Source organism: Elaeis guineensis, chromosome 3 (genome assembly GCF_000442705.2).
Source record: "Elaeis guineensis isolate ETL-2024a chromosome 3, EG11, whole genome shotgun sequence".
Classification (NCBI taxonomy): domain Eukaryota; kingdom Viridiplantae; phylum Streptophyta; class Magnoliopsida; order Arecales; family Arecaceae; genus Elaeis; species Elaeis guineensis.
In genome coordinates this window covers 19,172,668-19,193,767 of record NC_025995.2, presented here as the reverse complement: position 1 = coordinate 19,193,767, position 21,100 = coordinate 19,172,668, and the positions used below count along the sequence as shown (strand labels likewise).

Below are 21,100 nucleotides of genomic sequence, written 5' to 3'. Positions count from 1 at the left end.
GGGGGTTGAGTTAGGTTCTTAAAAATTTTAAGGTGCTATGTGTCATTAAAATTTGGCTTTGATAATACACATAATGTAAAGTGGCAAATATAGATAATATGCAAGATAAGAAAGAAAGCAAGTAATCAACATAAGAAAATAAGTCAACAAATCAACACATCGCAGATGCAAATGTTTATAGTAGCTTGGTGCCAAATTCAGTACCTACATCCACTCTCCAAACTTCTACTTGTGAATTTCAATCTATTAATCATTTTTAAATAATTACAACATTAGATCCTATTGACCAAGCACCCTAGTTTTCCTTAAGCTAGTCATTCATGTTTTAGGTATGAGTAAATCTAATACACTCTGTTTCAAGGTACTTATCAACCATTCTCAGAACACCCAAAACCTATATCCACAAATACAAGAAGGATATAAGATAGATACAATAAGAATCAAACAAAGCTCCTTAATAAGCACAAGATAACAACAAAAGTATTTTACAAATGATTGAAGAAGCCTTTGAAGGTACCTCTTGAAAGAGAGAAAAAAATGCTCTTAGGAGAGGTAGTTGGAGTTGAAATGAATGCTTCTTATACTAAATGCTTCAATGCTTTTAGAAAGTATTTTTTCTTAATTTTTTTAATAGTTTTCCCTTCTTTTGAAAGCCTTTACAGCCTCAATGAATGTTGGAGAAGCTTTATACTACAAAAAAATAGTGAATTTGCGATCGATTTTCCAACCAATTTTTTTTGGTCACTTTTGCAATTGATTTTGCGATCGATTTATGATAAAATATAATATTTGCAATCGATTTAAAATCAGTTGCAAAGTCTGCTGCGAATTCTCCCACCTACACTTGCCAAAATATTTTGCGAATGAATTTCTGACCAATTTCTTAATTTTAAATTTTTTAATAAAAAATAATTTTTTAATAACTTTGCAACTGATTATTCAATCACAAATTTTTTTAATTAATTTTTTATTTTTTGAAACGTTTGCAACCAATTAATCAATCACAAATAAATCTAATTTATTTTGAAAAATATTTCAGTTTTTTGTTGCTGTTTTTTTCACAAAATGAAAAAAAAATTTAATTTTGAGTTTGCGACTGAAATATCAATTGCAAAATCATTTTCATGAAAAAAATTAATTTAATTTAGAGACCGTATATCAGTTGCAATGTGAGAAAATCGATTTTAAAAGCAAATTTTTTGTAATTAATTATTTATATTTACAATCGCTTTATCGATTGCAAATAAATCTAATTTAACTTGAAAAATATTTCTTTTTTTGCCACCATTTTTACGGTTGCAAACCTGAAAAAAATATTTTTAACTTTGCGATCGAAATTTTGTTTGCAATTTGAAATTAGCGGTTGCAAATCCATTGTTTTTATTATTTTTCCGACCCAACCCGCGATAGGCCTTCTTTGTTTTTCCTTTTCCTTTTCCCCTCCTCTTCGGCATCTCCCCTGTGCCTCGCCGCCGCCGTCCAGCTCCTTCGATGTCTGCTCGCCACCACTGGCTAGTCCCCCAAAGTCAGAGCCGACGCCGAGCCCGACCCCTTGCGACAGGCTTTATTTTCCTCTTCTCCTATTCTTTCCGGCGTCTCCCTTGTGCCCTTTCGCCACCGTCCAGCTCCTCCGATGTCTGCTCGCTAGAGTCTCCCAAAGTCGGATCCAATGTCGAGCCCCACCCCTCGCGATAGGCTTTCTTTTCCTCTTCCCCTCTTCTCTACGGCATCTCCCCTGTGCCCGCCGCCGCCGCCATCCAGCTCCTTCGACGTCTGCTCCCCCCGCTGGCCAGTCCCCAACATCGGAACCGACAGCACCACCGTGTGCCACTACTAGGTTTAATATTTTCTCTCTCTTTTTTTTTGTAAATTTAGGTTAATTTTCTATTTACTTATGTTAAATCTAAAAATAATAACAATAATTAGTTAAAATGTATGGTATGTTCGTGGCAATTGAGTTGGGGTTATTATTTGTACTATGAAATTCTATTTGTTTGTGGATATTTTATTATTTTTAAATTTTTTATTTAATTTTTTAGAATTTATTATTAAATTCGAAAGTAATAACACTAATTAGTTAAAATCTAAGCTATATTCATGTCAATTGAAGCAGGATTATTGTTTATAATATGAAATTCTATTTGTTTATGGACCACTTTATAATTTTTTAAAGATTTTTAATTATTTTATTTTATTTTATTTTTAAGTCCAAATATAATGACACTAATTAGCTAAAATCTAAGTTATATTCATGTCACTTGATGTGGGATTTTTGTTTGTACTATGGTATTCTATTTTTTGTGGATCATTTTTTAAGAAATAAAGTTTTAGTTATTTATTTTGAAATTTGTTTATGCCAATGGACTTGGGGTTATTGTGTATTGTATGTAATCTATTTGTTTGTGGCATAAATTATGTTGTTGCAATTTGTTTTGAACATGAATGTTATGTTTAATTATGTTGACCATTTGAGTTATGAAATATATTTTACATTTATGAGATTATTTGTATTTGATATATTAAATATTTGCTAAATATCAAGTTCTTTCATAGATGAAAATTAAATAAAAATAAATAATTTTTTAATATCAAAAAAACTTTGCGAATCGATTTTGTGATATATTTTTTAAAATAAAAATGGTAAAACTAATTTATGATCTATTTTACAATCGATTTATTAAAATAAAAAAATTAAAATTAATTTATGATCGATTTTATATTTGATTTATTAAAATAAAAAATATTAAAATTAATTTATGATCAATTTTGTGATTGATTTATTAAAATAAAAAATAGTAAAATTAATTTACGATCGATTTTGCAATCACTTTATTAAAAAAATAAAAATAATAAATTATTTATAATTTTTTTACAAAAATACATTGCGATTGATTTATCGATCGTAAATTCAGAATTAAAATTTTTTTTATTAAATTTACGATCGAAAAATCGATCACAAATTTGTAATTAAAAAATTGTTATTAAATTTGACATCGATAAATTGGTTGCAAAATCGATCACTAATTGATCAATTTTATCACAAAATATCGATTTTTTTTTAATTTAGCGATTGCTTATTTTTATTTAATCAGTCATGAAATTGATTGCAAAATTTTATGGTAGAAATTTTCGATTGCAATTATTTGCAACCAAGGTTTATGCGACCGACAGTAATCGATCTTAAATCGATCATAAAATTCAATTTCCAACCGATTTTGGGTATTTTATGATTGATTTTAGTCACAAATTCACTATTTTCTTGTAGTGTTGTTAGCCATTTAAAGCCATTAAAGAGCATTAAATACATCAAAAATAGACTTAAAAACTAGTCATTACAAGCTGTCAGGTTCCAAGGATTGACCTAAGTGTCACCCCCTGTGGCAAAATAGAGATATTACTTTTTGTTTGTCCCAATGCCACCAAAGGGATAGAGACCCTAAGGTTGCCCCCTAGCCCAAAGCACCTGTGACATGCGAGGCCTCCAAAGCATGCCAGCTCCACTCCACTTATCCCAAGGGGATGACCTATGGGTCACCCCCTAAGATTTAGGGGTCAGCTCCTGATGTTCGAAAAGTGATTTTCTCATATTTTAACCTTTGAACACCTCGAAATTATCTTCCATCTTTCCAAAGTCATCTTGAATGCTCTTGAGGCTTCCAAAAAATATTGTTCTTATCTCTAACTTAAAAATTTGAAACTTTAGCCTTCTCTATGCATTCTTATTTGCTTCAAATCTCTTGGCTTTCTTGAAATATAGTATTGCACTTCTCCAACGACATATAATCATTAATACTCTTCTCAAATATTTTTTAATCATTAAAATTAATTTTTGGATTAACAATCTTCTCATTTTGATGATAACAAAACATTGAATATAAGCAAAATAAAATATGTAAAACATAGGAGTAAAGTAAATGGCATTAAAAATGTATAAGAATAGGATCAAGGCATATACAAATGTATTAGATTGATGCATTTGATCAGAGCATGAGCTTTAAGCAAATATTTTAGAATACATGATTAAGACGCTTAAAAAGCCAAGTGCAAGATCAAATGATAAAATATTTGAGCAAAATAAATAAAGAAAGATGATTAAGTATCAAGGCAAAGATTGAAGCAATAATTTTTAAGAAAATAGTGAGGGGCCCGATCTTGGATCTGGTATCGGAGTGAAATGAGGATCTAGTATTAGAGTGAAATTAGAGTAGAAAATCAAAAAATATTGACTAATCAAATGTATACTTCTGTTTATATGATTTACAAAATATGTCTCTCCCCCCTTTTTGGCATTATTAATCTAGATAAGCATAAAAATACTTCATGGATCAAAGTATGAGGTATCTGCTACTCAATACAAGATCATTTATAATCAAGGATAGAACATCATGATAGCAAGGGACACATAGTATCAAAAGCAATATCAACAAAGGGTCATATTGTTAGCTCTAGAATTGATTTTGATGATATAAAAAAGGTTTGAATACAAATCATGATTACCAATGATGCTTTTGAGAGTGATTGTAGGATTTCTCGTAATACTCAGTGGTTGATTTTGTTTAAGAAGAAGTCCTCTCAAATTTAAGTGAATCTATGTTTCTAAGTCAAAGATCTATGTTAGGAAGCAAAGAAATTGAGTTCGATATGAAAAGATTTAGATAAACAGAAACTCTAGTCTAGAAAGATTTCTCAATAAGTTCAACTAGTTATAATTTAAATTTGAGAAAGCAAGTCTAGCCTAAAATATGTTTGAATAAAGAAATTTAAATAAAATCAAATTTGGCATACTTGGCATGCCTTTGAGTCAACCAAGAAAGGAGCTTAGCCGACTAATTTCTTAGTTCAAGGGAAAGATAGAAAGAGAAAAAATTCAGATCTCCTTTAGCAAACCAAATTTCACCTTAGCTGACTAAGATCGGGTCTTAGCCGACTCAATCTTAGACTCAGGATGAAGATAGAAGATTGAAGTTTTCAAAAATTATTCTACATTGACTCAGCAAACAACATAGCCATCTAAGACAGGAGCTTAGCCAACTCACAAGAATAAGATAGTTGACTAAATCTCAGAGGTAGAAAAATACAAAAAGTAGTATAAACTTATAGGTTCTCTATACCGACTAAGAAGATATCTGAGCTGACCAAGTCTCAGACAGATAAAATATGCATAAAGTTAAAAAATTTACATCTGTTCCTAAGCTATTTCAAAAATTTCACTTAGCCAACTTAGTTTCAAATTAGTCAACTAAGAGCTTAGATGAGCTGACTTATAGAATTCTAATAGAATAATAACTAATTTTTCAGATTTTTTCAAACAATCAAAACTTGTTTCTAGTGGCTATTTTCAAACTTCCAATAGCTAAAGCATTAATTACAGACATGTTTGAGGCTATAAAAGGAAAGAATGAAAATGGGGAATATAAGTCTTTGATTTTATTGAGTTATTCTTCAAGCTATTGAATTGAACACGAGAGAAAGTAGAAGGAAGTTAAGAAAGCTTTAATTCAGACCTTCCCACATCTAGTCAACAAAAATGAGAGGAACAATGGACTGATTTGAGCCAACCACCTTTGAGCAAAAGTGTTGAAGTCTTTATCAATCTCCTCTCAAGTATTTAAGAAAGAAGTCAAAGTAATTCAAGAGCTCAATCACTTTGACTTCTTCAAGAGTTTAAAGAGTTTATTTTATTATTTTGAACTTTAAATTCTTGTATATCCTTTGTTGGTTATTATGACAAGTTTCTTGAGAGAAAAAATTTGGTGTTGGTTCAAGCCTTAAGTTCGATATTGTAAGGTTTTGATTGATGAATCAGAAAAAATCAATTAAGTTGATTGTGAATCCACAAAACCAATCAATTGTAAGATTTTGATTGGTGAGTCAGAGAATGGCAACTAGATTAGATTGTTAGCTCATGAAAATAATCAGACTATAATTTTGAAGGATTATAGTTGGAATTCACATGTGGGTTGACTTGGGAAGTGAATGTAAGTGCTAAGTTAAGCATCGAACCACTATAAATCTTATATTTTTGTGATTATAAATTTATATTTATTTTTTATTTTTTACTATAAATTTATTTTCTATGAAGTACTCCACAAACACTCTCAAATTATTTTTGGGCACAAGTTCTCTAATTAATTTTTAAAAAACCCAATTCATCTCCTTTTCTGGATTGCCACTCTTAGGAAACAAGTAGTATTATAGCAGATACTCAGCCTATTTAATCTAACCATCAAGAGCTAAAGATGAATGGCAATCCCAATTGGTACATCATTGATTAAGGGCCAATCAACCAATTGACCTCCATTCTTTAATGGCACAAATTACATTTATTGGAAAGCATGAATAAAAATATTCATTCAAGCATAAGATTATGATATGTGAAATATTATATTAAATGGTCCTCACACACTAACAATTATGATTGATGGTATGCCTTCTTCCAAACTTGAAAAGAATTGGGATGATCTAGACAAAAGATTTGCTTAATTAAATATAAAAGCTATGAGTGTTTTGTATGATACTTTAGATGCCTATGAGTTTAATAGAATTTTCACATGCATGTCTGCTAAAGAGATATAAGATATATTAGAAATTATCCATAAGGATACTAATCAAGTAAAAGAATTAAAAATTATCATGCTTGTACATAAATATGAACTATGTAAAATGAAATCTAGTAAAAGTATTACTGATATGTTCATTAGATTTATTGATATTATAAATAATTTGAAAAGTCTTGGCAAGAACTGTACTAATAGCAAACTTCATAAAATTCTCACGTCATTGTCAAAGAATTAGGAGGTCAAGGTGACTACAATCCAAAATGCTAAAGATCTGAATAAGTTATCTTTGAAATAGTTATTGGTTTACTCATGACTCATGATTATTGGTTTACTCATGACTTATGATCATGAGTTGATCATGAATCAAAATATAGAAGAATAAGCAAAGAAAAGAAAATCCATTGCCTTAAAATCAATAACTAATGAAGATATAGAGAGTGACACGTCGGAGGAATCCGACAATGATGATGAAATCACCATGATCACTAGAAGATTCAGAAGATTCATAAGAAAGAAAAGGTTTGGCCCTAAGAAAAAGGATATATTAGAGGAAAAGAAGCAAAGCAAAGGAGAAAGAAAAGAAAAGGAGCAACCAGTAATATGTTATGAATGTAAAAGATCCAGACACTTTAGAACAGACTGCCCCCTACTCAAAAGAACTTAAGGAGATTTAAGAAAATAGCTATGATGGCCATATAGAAAAATGATTAAGATTCTAGCTCTGAGGAAAAAGAAAAAATAAAAGAAGAAAAAGCAAACTTTTGCCTCATGGTATATGTGATCAAGATAAATACCAATAACTATGATTTTACTTTTCAAGAGCTGCATGATGTCTTTATGAATTGCTTGATGATTTTAAAAGGCTATCTCATAAAAATAAAGAACTTAAAAAGTTAATTCATTTATTAATTAAAGAAAATAAAAATTTTGAAACGAAAAAAGAAAATCTTTTAAAAAAGTAAAATGATTTACTTGAAAAAAATTAATGTCTTCAAAAGGAAGTCAATAAATTAAAGCATATTGTGGACAAATTTATTCTTAGCTCACAAAATCTTCAAATACTTTTAAAAAAATAGAAAATTATTTTTGAAAGCTGACTCAAAATTTGATACTTTAACTAAACAAAACTTTTTGAAAAATATTTTTGTAAAACCCACTTTTGAATGCTATCACGTATTTCAAATGCAACAAAATGGGATATAAATCTATTGATTGCAATATGAGTATATTCAGAAATGTTAAAGTTAAATAAATTTGGATTCTAAAAGAAATCATTCCAACTAACCTCAAAGGATCTAAAAAAGCTTGGGTATCTAAGAAGACTTGATCCATATTTTGTACGTATACTTGGCATCCTTTGAGACAAAAAAAAATGATATTTAGATAGCAAATACTCAAGACATATGATAGGAGATAAATCTCAATTTATCTCTCTTAAAGCTAAAGATGGATGAGTTGTTACATTTGGAGACTATGATAAAGATAAAATTATTGATCTCAGTAATATAAAAATTATTCCTACCATCTTTATTGAAAATATATTGCTTGTTGATGGTTTAATATATAATTTACTTAGTATAAGTCAATTATGTGATTAGGATTTGATGTTCTATTTAAATCATCACATTGCATTGTAATTAATTCCACTGATAATAGTATCAAATTCATAGGAAGGAGACATGAAAATATTTATTTGATGGATCTTGATGATCTTTGTAAGGACAGCATAGAATGTTTAGTTGCTATAAACATCAAAGTCAATGAAGCTAGTTGGATTTGGTATAGTAGACTAAGTCATACAAGGATAGACTTTATTGCTAGATTAATCAAAAATGATTTGGTTTAGAGATTTACCAAAACTTGATTTTGAAAAGAATGAAATTTGCAATATATGTCAATCAGGTAAGCAAACTAGATCATTGTTTAAACTTAAAAATTTTGTTTCAACTATTAGATCTTTGGAACTTTTGCATATAAATTTGTTTGGGCCAATCAAGACTACTAATCTTGGTGGCAAGTGTTTTGGTTTTATTATTATTAATGATTTTTCTCGATACACTTGGATTTTGCTATTTACTTATAAAGATGAAGCATTTGAAATGTTTGCAAAGCTGTTAAGAAAATCACTATTGAAAAAGACTGCAAAGCTTTACAAATTAGAAGTGACTATGGGATAGAATTTGAAAATCAAACTTTTAAAAAGTTTGGTTCTAAAAATGGAATTGATTATAACTTTTTAGCACTTAAAATATCTCAACAAAATAGGGTGTTAGAAAAAAAGTAGGACTTTGTAAGAGATGGCATGGACCATACTTTGTGAAAATAACCTACCAAAGTATTTTTGGACGGAAGCTATAAATACTGCATGCCATATACTTAATTGAGCATTTATTAGATCAATTTTAAAGAAAACCTCCTATGAGCTTTACAAAGAAAAGAAGCCAAATATTTTTTATTTAAAAATTTTTGATTGTCGATGTTTTATTTTGATAAATGGTAAGGACAAACTAGATAAATTTGATACTAAATTAGATGATGATATTTTTCTTGATTACTCATCATTTAGCAAAACTTGTGGAGTATTTAATAGAAAAATTTTGGTTGTAGAAGAGTCAATTCATATTGTATTTGATGAGACTAACATTCTTAAATTAAGAGAAGTAGAAGTAGATGATGATGCAGATAAATTTAAAAAGGAGATGAAAGAAATATCATTAGAAGATACTTTTTCTCAAGACCAAGAATAAAAGGAGCGAAAACAAGAAGATGAAAATGAAGAAGCGCATGAACTTTCCATTCTCTGTTCAATAAGGTACAGATGGCTTGCCAAAAGAATGAAGGTACGCACATAGTCACCTTAAATAACTTATTATAGATGATCCATCTCAAGATATTAGAAGTAGAGCATCTGTTAGGGAAGCATTAAATCATTTTGTATTTATTTCTCATGTTGAACCTAAAGCCATTCTTGAAGCTGAAAAGGATACAAACTGGATAATGGCTATAGAAAAAGAACTAAATCAATTTAAAAGAAATAATATTTAGAATTTAGTTGAAAGACCTAAAAACTATCTTGTAATTAGTACAAAATAGGTTTTTCGAAACAAATTGCATAAACAAGATAGTGTAATTAGAAATAAGGTTAGATTGATTACACAAGATCACAATCAAAAAGAAGAAATTGATTTTTATGAAATTTTTACACTAATTGTTGGACTTGAAGCTGTTGGATTGCTTTTAGCTTTTGCGTACTTTATAAATTTTAAATTTTTTCAAATGGATGTAAAAAGTATATTATTAAATGGATACATTATGAAGAAAATTTATATAGAATAATCTCTAGATTTTGAAAATCATAAATTTTTTAATCATGCTTTTAAATTGAATAAAGCTTTATATAGTTTGAAACAAGCGATCTGAGCATGGCACGATCATTTAAGAAAATTTTTATTTGAAAATGATTTAAAAGAGGAAATATAGATATAACTTTTTGTTAAAAAAAATCAAATGATCATTTAATTATTCAAATTTATATTGATGATATAATATTTGGTGCTACTAGTGAGGTTCTATGTGAAGAATTTACTAAGTTAATGCAGGATGAGTTTGAGATGAGTATGATGGTAAAATTGATCTTCTTCCTTGGACTTCAAATCAAGTAATCAAATTAGGAGATCTTTATAAACTAAAGTAAATATATAAAAAAATAAATTTAATTTGTATGAAGAATGTCAAAGGCATTGACACCCCTATGAGCTAAGTTGCAAGCTTGATCAAGATGTAAAAGATAAAGTAGTGGGTCCTAAGTTTATAGAGTTATGACTGGATCACTACTTTATTGAACAACATGTAGACCTGACTGATGCAATCTGACTTGAGCTAGAGATATCCTGAACCACATCAAAGGTCCAACATAAGGGAAAATAGTGCAAGCCAATGATCCCGAACAACAATCGACCTTATCATCGAATTGATATCGATCTAGTGGATGCCAATCTCAGCTCATTAGAAACCGACCCAGTCATTTGATATCACCGCTTAGAGGATCCTAACCTCATTCATGCCCACTTGACCTCGAGTTCAGATCGATGTAGCACTCTAGTGTGATGCCAACCTTGAGCCACAAGCCATCTCAATGATGAGGTCAACTCTCTAGAACTTCCTTGTGACTTTTAGAGCATGGATGGAATCCACAACTAACGCCTATGACTAACAACCATGATTTGTAAGTCAGTAGGTAGATTTTCTATCTTAACAGCCTACCAAATTGATCCCTAATAACCTAGCTGACTAGAGCCTAATAGCTACCATATTCAGGTAGGGCGGCCTACAACTCCATCTCTATATAAAGAGATAACTAAGGGATTTTAAGGTAAGCAAGCAACCACACCCACAGAGAATAGTGCCTAAACTCTCTCTACCATCTCTTCTTTTCTTTCATCCCCATTTTTAAGCTTCAGCTAACTTAAGTATCGGAGGGTCCCCTACTGGAGTACTTTCAGTGCATGCAGGCTTTTATTGTAGGTTCACCTGGAAGGAAGCACTCCATGAATCGGACCCAAGCTTCATGTCGACATGCGACCAACATTAGTCCGAAGACTTATAGTACCAATGTCTATCATAGTATACTTTAAAATGCTCTCCAATTAACACGTGATGAGATAGCATTGAAGCATTCCATTTGGGACTTGTCTCTTAAATGCTATAACTGTTGATTAATTATGCAATCAAGAGAGGCATTCTATATGGGATCTATCTCTTAAAAACCATGACTTTTGTTTTATTATGCAATCAAGAGAGATTTGAACTTACCAAGAAAGAAGAAAACCATGTACATGTGGCAGATGAAGGCTCTACCAACATAAAAGCCTAATATATATATATATATATATATATATATATATATATATATATATATATATATATATATATATATATATATATATATGTATGTACGTATGTATGTATATACATATGAGAGTTGGCTCGTCTTCCTAGAGACTGAGAGTTGGCTCTGACTGTAGAATGGAGCTGCTGGACCACGATTATGCATTCATCAAAGCCAAATTTGTAAGCCCACAAGCAAGCCTAAACAAGCTCGGTTACGGCCTTATGCTTCTCGACGGCAGCGCTCTCCACATCCAATGCAACTTTCTCCTTCTAATTTCTTCCGCTGCCAAATTCTTTAGCTCAATCATATGCTCAAGGGAAGTCATTTATTCCATACAAGTGTGAAGTTCATTGTTGAGCCAATTTGACTCTTTGACCACCTCTTCCTCTGTAACCTCCACTTGAACACCAACCACTTGAGCCTTCTCCTCTAGTGGGGCATTAATTAAGACATGACTAATTAGGCATCTACAGAATGGACAAAAAGTTAGCTGCATGAAGTGGAAAGTGAGTGACAAGAAAAGATACACAAGGATTAAGCCTCGGTGGAGGCATCAACAGCAACCTCAGGTCAAGGGTTGGTCGAAGGTTTTGCAGTTACATCGATGACTGGTTTAGTAGTTTCCTCGATTGCCATGGGTTTTAACTGAGGCTGATCTTTAGCAACCTCGTCATCCTCCTCATCCAAAAAGGACAAATCCAACTCGAGCTACTTTCTAGCGGCACACCTCCTAGCCGGCGATGAAATCCTTTGCACCATAATTGACCTTCTCTTTAATGAACTCTTCTGAGGCCCGGAGAGCCTCCATCACCTGGCAAGCTGCCTCGATGACCTACCCCTCAACCTTCTTCTTAGCCTCGATGACCTTCTCCTGCCCATCACCTCTTTTTTTCCAAGGAAAGCTTTGCCTTGGCTTTTTGCAGTGCCTCCCTTAGGTGCTTCAGTTCGGCCTCAATTTTGGCCTGAGCTTTCTTCTTGGTCTCGACCTTAGATCGGGCCTTCTGCTCGGCCTCCTCCACCTTAGACTAAGCTTTCTTTTTGGCCTCCTCAGCTTTGAAAGTCCTTTTCTTTGCTGCCTCGGTCCTGCGAAGGGCCTCGGCAATCTCCGACCTTGTTGACTTATCGCTTGCATAAAGTTTATCAAGTGGCGGCCAAGCTGCAAAAACAAATGGTTAATCAATTCATAAATTCAGCAAAAATAGGTAATGAGGAAGGAAAGATGAAGTACAACTTACTTAGCTATCAGAGTTGAAGGCATCTTGTTGTCAAAAGCTGAAACCCAACTCTAATAATTTCTTTGCATCGACTGATAGCAGAAACCCATGAATGATGTCACGAGCAACCCTCCAATGTTTCAGGGCAAAGTCAAAGGGAAGAATTGAGGGAATGACCAACCCCACCTCAACTGAAGCAAGGATCATCCGAGCTTCACATGGAGGGGAAGCAATGAAGATCGGTGTGACAGCATATTCCCTAGTGCATGAACTTGAATCGGGGTGCCAAGGACTACCTTTGCTGGAACTAATGAGCTCCCCAAGATTAGCCTTACTCCCGAAAGCATCACCTCGCTACCACTTTTGTCGAACCGTAGGAGCACCTAAGGTCTTCTTTCTTTTATGAGATGCCTTACTTAGCTTTTTGATCTCTTTCAGCCTCATATCTATATCGAACCGATGCAAGTTAGTTCCAAAAAAAAATGGAACAAGAGCTAGATCAACTAAAAACCAACACTCACCTTAAAGGTTGGCTTGATTGAGTTAGACATTGAAGAGTATCTACTCTGACAGCAGCTCTTTCAATGGCAGAACCTTCCGCTCAAGATCTTGAAACTTCAAAATTCCTCATCTCCTAAAGTTGGAGCTCGAAGGACCGATCTTCTAGGTCGGCCCCAAAAGGCGAATCTCTAGTCTTCAATTGAAGGGAAAGAAATGAAAGAAACCTCTCCTTCCAACCATGGATGAAGGAGAGGGTATCTCAGACCACAGGAGCAACTCTCTAAGGAGAGATATACTGCTAGTCACCTGTATAGGGGTGTCTCTTGATGGTGAAAATGCCCTGAATAGGGTGATTGATGGTGGAACTTCAGCCAAGAAGCAAAGGATTATGAAGCAGCAAACAAAGCACCATGAATTTGGTATTACCAAACTCAAGAACATGTTAAGAATTTGATAAAGTTGTACAATGAAAGGATGAAGTGGAAGCCTAAGCCTAGCTCAAAAAGATTCCTTGTAAGGCTCGAGTCGACCTAGGGGAGGGTCTCAAATCCGACCACCCGACCTTGGGACTTTCAGAAGCTACTCGAATGGGACCCAAAACTAATTTGGAATCAGTTATAGGTCATCCACGTCCGGCACTGACTACAAATATCTAGGCACAAAGGCCCCTCTACGACCTTGTCCCTGATGTCGGACTCTTGAGGACAGCACTCTGAGGAGGAAGAGTTGGAGGACCAATTCCTATCTCAGTTCCCTGACTCATCCATCTTAAAGTGACCAAAAAAAAGAGAGGGAAAAGAGAGACAAAAATGGAAAGCAAAAGTGTGGAAACAAGGGGAAAAGAAATAAAAAAAAGGACTAGGAGATCGAGGAAGACACCAAGTCAACCGCATAAGTTGAGAAGATTGCTAGAGAACTACCAGAAAGAGCTTTGAACTTTCACTGGGGAGCACTGCTGCCTCAAAGCACGAAAGCTATAAAATGGTAAAGATGAAAATGAAAGGAACAGGGTCATCATTTATAGAAACCTTGAATGGCTCAGACCAAGCGTCGGTTAGGCCAAGCCTGATGGATGGCACCCATTTGGCACCAATTGGTTGACCGAACCAAGCCCCCTAGATGGCTTATTTATTAAGCCCTTGAATGGCACAAGTGATGTACTGACACTTGGCGCTTCTTAAAAAACTTATGCTAGTCCTTGCAAAAGGCAATCAGGTTGATTGATGTTTTGTCTGGCATGAAAAGGCAAATGTGTCTGTCATGAAAAGGCAAATGTGACACTTCATCTAAAGGAATAGGGATGCGACACGTGTCCCTTGCAGGATCGAGCAAACCAACTTAGTATACTCCTTTTGTTCGATCTAATTCTAGTTCGAACTCAAGAGTAAGGGGCATATGATAGGATAGAAAAATCTTACCTTAGTTGAAGCTGAAGTACTTGGTGCCTTGGTCGGCTGATATTAGTTCTGACCAACCCAAGTTATCTTTGAGGCCAACCCAAATTGATATTTTAGAAAAATTTTATGCTTGATATCATTGCCTGATTTATGCCAGCTAAAGAAATCCTAAAATCCATGTAACAACCTTCCATAAGCAGATAAAGAAGAAGATAATGATGTATCTCTCTAGATAAAGTAGAAAATAATAAACATATTTTGCCCAATAAGATAAGGCTAGCAACCTAATTCTTCAGATTCTTCATGGCACTTCCACCCTTACTTGGCCAAAGGAGACTCTTAAGATATGCAATCACTTCTCTTCCAACAATACCTCCTTTCCTTTATTTCTTAGTTTTCTGACTTGAGCATCAGATGGTCTTCACTAGAGCCAACTCCAGTCAAGGACTTGTTTTGCAGGTTGAGCCACCGCCACCGATCACTACTCTACATCTCTTCTCTAGCCGATTTGGCACCAGCCAGAAAACTAGTGGCAACAAAATCCATTTTAAAACATATTTCCTCGGACATATAGTTAGCATATTTTATTTAAATGTTCATGCTGTTCCAAAACAAGGTTTAACATCTAATCTTAAACACCTCCATTATTACAATCAATCATTATGATTATGATTATGCTCAAGTAAAATACTTCATGCTTGATCAAAAATTTTAAAATTTATTCTTTTATACAAGACATGCATAATATTTAATATAAGTATAAATATAATATGCACAAGTAATTTTTATAAATTTTAATTACAACTATTTGGGATATTTCAAAAATGTAGATATAAAACTAAGCAATATAAATTTTAAAATCAGATTATATGACATGTATGATGAAATCACTAAAGGTAAAGGTGCTTATACATCAAAATTGATAGAATCTAGAAATTCATCCTAATAGAGTTGCACATGATCTTAGTTGAGGGATCAGAGTATAAAATCCTACCCTTCTTTTTTTTTTTTTTTTTTGTCAAGAACTTCCAACTCTATTACACTGCTATGCAAAGGTTGATAGGGGTATAGCACTGGGCTACGGTATACATGTCGTGCCGGCTTATGATAAAGTATAGTGCTCAGCTAGTTAAAGGTCTAAAATATACCTGCTCATAGGATAAAAGCTTATGATAGAGTTTTAACTATGATAAAAAGATATATTGGAATTTTTATTGAAGGGCCTTCATATAAAATAAAGATTCATAATTCATACAAAAAATTAAATAATTATAATATAACCACTGATCTCCATAACTCCCCATATCAACACGATCTTCATTGGTTCGATGCTTTGCTTTGATGATCCTACATATGGTGTATGTCACCATCGGATTCGACGGCTCAAGCTGGATGCGCAATAAATGAGCATACATCCTTAGGGTTTCACCCCATTAGATATGTAAGGCTTGCCTATTTGATTTATCCACATCATTTCAACTTCGGGCAGTGATAGAATACTCTAATTTGTTGATTCAAAGAATAATCCATAACTACTTAATAATAATAAAAAAAATTTAATCAATTTCTCCAAAGAAATATTAATTGCAAGTCTTCAAATCGTTAAACTCTTTGCTACTCGAACCCAAGCTCCATATGCTCTTCTAAATTTTAAAAAAATAAAAAAGAGGGGGTGAGCTTTACAGACTAAGTTTTCAATATCTCTGATGGATCAAGCATAAATTAAATTATTATTTTAACTATAGTAATTTGATAAAAATAAGATACATGTATCAATATAATAACTTTTCCAAAACATGCCATGTATAGTAGTAAAGTACAAAATTCTCTCTCAATTATCGATGACTACAGCCATGATCAGTCCTGTGATAAGGCCTAGAAGAGACTAACTCTTGATAAGGCTCAGAAAAGAACCAGCTCTGATTCATACAGTCACGATTAACCTCGTGACAAAACAAAAAATTAGTCTTGAAAATAAATACGCGATGTATCAACGTGTGCTAGTGATCACCCCTGATTGATTAGATCCAAAAGACTAACTTTGTCAGTGATCAGCCTCAACTAGCTAGACTCAAAAGAAATTAGTTTTCTGATGTATGGCCAATGATCAGTCCTGTTGGTTAGACCTAGATCATATTTTAACTAAAAAATTTTTCTCACTAGTACTTATAACATAATCATATTTATTTTCATAATAATCTTAAAAGTTGAAGTATCACATATCTCATTTCCAAAAAGCAGTAAAATACTTTTTATTAAAAAATTTATACAAAGGTGAACATGCATAATCTCCTTTCCAAATATCATATGATATTAAATCAGAGATATCAATTTATTTCAAATTTGTAGTTTGCAATAACCATATCAGTCATCTTATGCTTGATTTATAATTTTGAATAATCATTTTCATAAAAGCATGTATAATATAAATATTTTGCTAAATTTTTAAATATTTTAATATATTTATTTAATAAATTTTAGTTTGAAATATATGACATGCATTAAAAAAAATCTAGAGAGCAAAGAAAACTTACAGTCAATTGGATCCAAAAGTCATGATCTTCGATATGTAGTCTCTAATCCTTAGATCCATGCTCCTCCTAATCTAAATCAAAACTCTAAATCTAATTCATTAACTAAAGAAAAACTAGACTAATTAAACTCAATCTGATCAATCATAGAAGGGGAAGAGAAACTCTATTTGGGTTCTATTAAGGTCTAATCTATATGATTCGACTCGATCAATATGGGAAGGAGAGAGATACTCGGTCTAGGCCAATTGGGTTTTTAGATTGGATCCACTTAATTTAGGTTCAATCAAGAGCCTAGCCTATTTGGATTGGGTCGACCAACAAGGGTCTCGATCTTAGCTTTATTCAGTTTATGAACTTGATCTAAGGAGGTGAGACCTCAATCAAAAATGGATTTCCCTCTTCATCTCTCTCTCTCTCTCTCTCTCTTTTTTGGTATTTGAATTAAAGTTGGTTGGGACCACCGACTTTGGTTCAAAATGGGCTCACTTGGATAGGTTCTTACAGTGTAATCGTAAATTAGATTACGATTTATATCATTCAACATACGATCTGTACTAGCATATTATGACTAATGATGGCTGAACATCAATCCTTCAGCCTATCTATCCATATCATGGTTGAATCTTACCTCTTTGGCCAAGGTTCTACACTTAACCAAATTCGTCTACATCCAGCAAAGGTCATGTGGCTCTTATTCGCTCTATTTTTATAAAACTTGATCCATATGGTGCTTATTCTCAACTGCTAACTGAATTATGAAGATAGGTTTCAAATAAGGTCCTACCTTATTCTTCTTAGGAATTGCCATCTGTATAGTCATGCTTGGATGTCAAAATATGATATAAACATGAGTCCATTTAATATGAGAGAGAAAAAGAGGAGAGAGAAAAAGATAGGACCTTATGCTTATCCCACTAGGCTAAAAGAAAATATTAGGGTACAAACTAATTAGCAATTGAGGGTATTGAAAACATGCTTGGGTTACATATCCGCTAGGTTAGATTCTGGTTACATAAATTGATTTACTATTACTTCTCTAACATTTTTTGATCATGAGATGGTTTGCCTTGCCACCTTTGATGTTAAGATGGCACTCTATTCTCTATAAGGCAGAGTTCTAGCATGAAAAGCTTTCTATTTCTATCACCCATTTTCATCCACTTGATCTGATACCGTTGCTGTCAAAGAGTCCTTTTATTTGTTTTTTCCCATTTTGCTTCCAATTTTTATTTGATTTCTCGTAGTTTGCACCCTTACATTTTGTTTCATATGCACGTTACACCATTGGTTACTCTCTTTTCTAACCATGTCATTTTTGTTATATATTGGATGAGACGAATGGCTCCTCGAGGTTAGTTTGCCTCTCCTTGGTTGGTCCATAGCATGTACAGAGCAGAGGAAATAGCTTTGAATGTTCCAAAGATTTTTTTTTCCTCAATCTGATCTATGGTTTGAATGAGAATATATTTTCTTGGTGGAGGCAGATGTGGAGCACATCAAACGAAAATTTCTGACTCCTAGAGAGAAGGGGAACCTGCTCATGTAACATGGCTAGACAAAGAACATTAGAGTATAAATTAATTATTTAGCAAATTAATCAAGATTGTTATCTTTGATGTTAAGATGACATTTTGCTTTCTTTAAAGTAGAGTTCTAGTATAAAAAACTTTGCATTTCTGTCATTCACTTGTGTCCATTTGATCCGATAATATTGCTGTCAAAGATTCCCCCCCTTTTTTCCCACTTTGCTTCCAATCTTTTATTTAAGCTCTCGAAGTTTGCACCCTTATATTTTTTTTCATATGCATGTTACACCTATGCTTAGTCTCATTTCTTACCATGTGACTTTAGTTATTTTTTGAATCAGACGAATTGATTTTTATAAAACTTGATCCATATAATACTTGCTCTCGGTCATGCACCAACTGAATTATTAAGCTAAGATATAAGCAGGACCCTATCTAATTCTTTTTCTAAATTGCCACATGTACAGTAATTCTTGAATGTTAAAATATGATATAAGCAGGAGTCCATCCAATAGAAGAGAGAGAAAAAGTGGAGGAGCAAGCCATAGGCTTATCCCACCCGGCTAGAAAAGAATATTTATTTTTTCTATAGAAAAAAGAATATTAGAGTATAAACTAATTAGCAATTTAAGGGTGAAAAGATAAGGATATTAGAAAAATGCTCGGGTTACCTAATCACTAGCCTAGATTCTGATTATATAAATTGATTTACTAACAATCTTTTGATATTCTTCGGTTATCGAACCACTTGCCTTGCCACATGCGTCTAAATGCCGGAGATTCTCTCTCTCTCTTTTTTTTATTCCAATTTTTTATTTTCACTTTCGAAGGTTGCACCCTTATATTTTTTTTTGATATGCACGTTAGTTGCACCCGTGCTTACCGTCTTTTGTTACCATGTGATTTGTTGTTTATTGGACGAGACGAATGGGTTTCCCGAGGCTAGTTTGCCCTCCAGAGGAAACCACTTTGAACGTGACAATGATATTTTGTTTTTTCCGGTTTTCTCAATCAGATCTATGATTTGAACGAGAATAAATGTTCTTGTGGCAGATCCAAAGCACATCAGAAAAAAATGTCCTACTTCCAGGCTACGCCTCAGCCTACAGATCCGTTAATTCTGATGAGAAGCTTACAGATGAGTTTGAACACAAAACATCTGAGAGATCGAACGAATTAAGTAGTGGATGCCGAGTGGGAAATAGTCGGAGACGTGGTCTTAGACGTCGGCAGAATCATCCAGGACAAAAAAGCATCACCATTTATGCATTGCCACCTGAAATGAAATCTTGTCATCTGCTAAGAAGGCCTACGAGCCGAAAGCCGTCAGCACCGGCCCCTACTGCCATTTGAGATACGGAAAACGTCTGAAATACACGCAATATTACAAGTGGGTACGCGTGCACAAATTAATGTCCAAGCATAATGGTTCCGTGGAAGTTTTGCTTTGAAAGTGCCCGACGACGATGAAGGAACTGGAGGCACGCGTTCGGAGCAAATATTCACGGAGCTTTCTATCATGTCTTCGATCGAAGGTCATAAATTTAAGGATCATGATAATCATGGTATATTAATAAAATTATTTTTTATAAATATATAAGATATTTCAAATATAATATTAATATATCATAATAGAATTAAAGATAATTAGCATATAATCCCTTACATTTTATATCTATTTGTAAATACCCCCTACATAAAAAAAATCAATCTATGTCAACCTTACATTTGATAAAATATTGCAACATGACCCACAGGCCTTCCAATTGGAGTCCGTGCTCGCTGTCGGGGCCTACATGGCAACATACTTGGGATTATGATCCGACATGGCAACTTAACGATGATAGAGGAGTTGACATGGAAGGGGCGAAGGCAGAAAAAATACCCACCCTCAGGTGAGATGCAGGTGGTCGTCTCTATGAATGCGTGCTCTTTTTTCCTTGTTCCCTCTCAGAGTTCGATCCGTCGCTATCAGTCCCTTGAAGAAAATCACTGGTTTGGATGTCTGCTTCATAGTGTAAACTGCTTTGAATGGCTCGGAAGAGGAGCTCCTCCCATCTCAACAACAACATCCGATTTGGTTGAGGTATGCTTGTTTTTGAAATGTATTATTCCAATGAATTATCCTTCAATAATCGCACGATTTTTTGGAGTGATGCTTCCTTTTTCAGGTGTATTTGGCAAACCTATCTGTTTGTTCTGATTTATATGTTTGTTTTTACAAAATTCTGAAGTTAGGGTTTCTAAATTGAGTTTTTTTTATCTGTATTTTTTTATTATGTATGGATGTTTCGTGTTTGTTTGTTTTGCATGCCTTTGTTTGTTACTTCATATGATTGTGTATTATGGGATTTGTAGATGTTCAATTACTGGATGATATACTCACTGTGGACTGTGGGCAAAGTAGGCTCTTATAATATTCAGTTAGTGGTTTGCCCAATTGTTTATCCAATTGTTTTTGCTTATTGATATGCCAC

The 21,100-nt window shown here is 33.3% G+C and overlaps 1 long non-coding RNA gene across 1 annotated transcript; it reads left to right on the top strand.

Annotated features, from left to right (window-relative positions):
• The first annotated feature begins 1,418 nt into the window (after positions 1 to 1,418).
• On the top strand, positions 1,419 to 20,672 carry LOC140856058 (uncharacterized). Its single transcript, XR_012139465.1, has 3 exons — positions 1,419 to 1,837; positions 19,677 to 20,158; positions 20,381 to 20,672. It is a non-coding gene; the product is annotated as an uncharacterized lncRNA (long non-coding RNA).
• The last annotated feature ends 428 nt before the right edge of the window (positions 20,673 to 21,100 follow it).